This window comes from Triticum aestivum, chromosome 7A (genome assembly GCF_018294505.1).
Source record: "Triticum aestivum cultivar Chinese Spring chromosome 7A, IWGSC CS RefSeq v2.1, whole genome shotgun sequence".
Taxonomy (NCBI): Eukaryota; Viridiplantae; Streptophyta; class Magnoliopsida; order Poales; family Poaceae; genus Triticum; species Triticum aestivum.
The window spans coordinates 8,030,541-8,033,401 of record NC_057812.1 but is presented as its reverse complement, the minus strand read 5'-3'; positions in this window follow the sequence as shown (position 1 = coordinate 8,033,401).

Below are 2,861 nucleotides of genomic sequence, written 5' to 3'. Positions count from 1 at the left end.
GGTCAAGCATTTAAAAGTAATCTTTGGAAAGGGTCCTGGCGGACAATCTGTTCCGAATGACGCTGATATACGCGCACCCATGTGGAATAAGAAATCTACATTTTGGAACCTACCCTATTGGAAAGACCTAGAGGTCCGCTCTGCAATCGACGTGATGCACGTGACGAAAAATCTTTGTGTGATCCTGCTTGGCTTCTTGGGCGTGTATGGGAAGACAAAAGATACACCGGACACACGGGAGGACCAGCAACATATGCACGGAAAAGATGGCACACATCAGGGTCATGCCAGCTACGCTCTTACAAAAGAAGGGAAGGAAATCTTCTTTGAATGCCTGCTCAGTATGAAGGTCCTGTCTGGCTTCTCATCGAATATAAAGGGCATAATAAATATGATAGAGAAAAAGTTCCATAACCTAAAGTCTCATGACTGGAACGTTATTATGACGCAACTGCTTCCGGTTGCATTGAGGGGGCTTCTACCGGAAAACATTCGATTAGCCATTGTGAAGCTATGTGCATTCCTCAATGCAATCTCTCAGAAGGTAATCGATCCAGAAATCATACCAAGGTTAGAGAATGATTTGGTGCAATGTCTTGTCAGTTTCGAATTGGTGTTCCCACCATCCTTCTTCAATATCACGCACGTCCTAGTTCACCTATGCGAAGAGATTGTCGTTCTGGGCCCTGTATTTCTACACAATACGTTCCCCTTTGAGAGGTACATGGGAGTCCTAAAGAAATATGTTCATAGCTGTGCTAGGTCAGAAAGAAGCATCTCCAAGGGTCATGAAAATCAGGAGGTCATTGAGTTTTGTGTTGAATTTATTCCTGACCTTAAGCCAATTGGTGTTCCTGCATCGCGGCATGAGGGCAGACTAGGTGGAAATGGCACGCTAGGACCGAAAGCAATAATATGTATGGACGGGCATTCTCTCACTCAAGCATACTACACAGTTCTACAAAACTCAGCCTTGGTGGCTCTGAATATCGAGAAACACAAGAATATTCTACGCTCCAAACACCCGGAGCAGTTTGGCAACTGCATTACACGTGAACAAACGGGGGCTTTCACCGGTTGGCCGCAGACACGTGCCATGCATGACGACGTTGTTGAAGATGACCTGTACTTGCTGTCCCAGTTACCATCTTCGAATATAATGACTTTCAAAGGCTACGAGATAAATGGAATACATTTTACACGATCGCCCAAGATAAAAAGAGTACCAACCAAAACAGTGATGTCCGCTTTGATGCAGCAACCAAGAGGGGAAAGGACACATATTATGGTTATATAGAGGAGATATGGGAACTTGGCTATGGACATGGTTTGAAGGTCCCTTTGTTTTGGTGCAAATGGGTCAAGCTCTTTCGAAGTATCAGGGTTACGGCAAAAGTTAAGAGGGTTACGGCAAAAACTGGATGCACTTCGTGTACAAAATGGACAATCTCTTTTGAAGTATCAGGGTTTGTGGCTAAAACTCATCTGTTATAAAGACATTTTATTTTTTTAAACTTATTTCAACTCCAGACTTTTTGTTTAGTATGCACCATTCGAAGCCACGTCATCAATTTTCAACCCTTTTGACTTCATTTGCTATTTTTCATGCATTTATTGATTTCTTTTAGCTAAATGGCCCTGAAATTGAAAATAACTACAAATGAACTCTGAAAAGGTTGAAAATTGGCATGATATCATTATTTCACTCACATAGCATGTGCTAAAAGTTGAGAGGGTTACGGCAAAAACTGGATGCACTTCGTGTACAAAATGGACAATCTTTTTCGAAGTATCAGGGTTTCAAACAAAAATTCATCTGTTACAAAGGCATTTCATTTTTTAAATAACCTAAGAATTACCAAATTGAATATAATGATAAAACACACTAATATCAAACAGAAGAAAAAGGCATCACTAAAAAAATCTATTTTTAAAGTAAAGTTATTCACAAACTAGTGATTCACACAAATTTCAAATAATTCAAATTTAGACTATTCAAATTTGAAAACTACTGGCACTAACAGAAAGTTTATATTTTTTTTACCTAAAGCAAAAAGATTCACAAGGAAACTCTAAATAAAGCAAAAATAACTCAGAAACAAAAGAAAATAAATAAAGGAGAAAACAAAAAAATAAAAATAAATAAATTATAAAAAGCCCGCAACTGGGCCACAACGGCCTACATACGACTAGAAACCCAACCTGTAGTTGGGCCAGGATGCAGGCCCGCAAGGCCCAGTAGGCCCACCAGGGCAGCGCATGTGAGGTAGGCCCAGAAGTCCTGCATTAGAGAGGAGCTCGATGCAGTGCCTACGTCGGGGCTTATAAACAGGTGCTGGCTCCTCTCAACTAGCGAGGTGGGACTAAACACCCACCGCGCCCCTCGCCTGGCAGCGCACCACCTTTAGTCGCGGTTGGTGGCTCCAATTGCGACTAAAGGCTCCCCTTAGTCACTGTTGGAGCCACCAACCGCGACTAAAGGCCTGCACTTCCCGCCACTTCAGCTGGCCAAAAGTGACCTTTAGTCCTGGTTGGTGGCTCCAACCAGGACTAAAGGTCTCCGCATATATATACTCACACTTTGAAATTTTCAGTTTCTCTGCTTTCTTCGACCTCTTCGACATCGTCGCGCCGTCACCGTCTCGCCTCCCCGACGCCGGGGCTCGTCGCCGCCCCCGAGGCCGCCCGCCCGCGCCTGCTCGCACCGATCCCCGAGGCCGCTCACGCTCGCTCCTCCCCGAGCCCGGCCCGATGCCGCCCGGGACGCCACCCGCGCCCACTCCTTTGGCCCCAAGCTCCTCGTTGCGCCGCCCCCGACTCGCCTCGCCGTCGCCCCGCTGTGAGCTCCCCCCTCTCCCCCT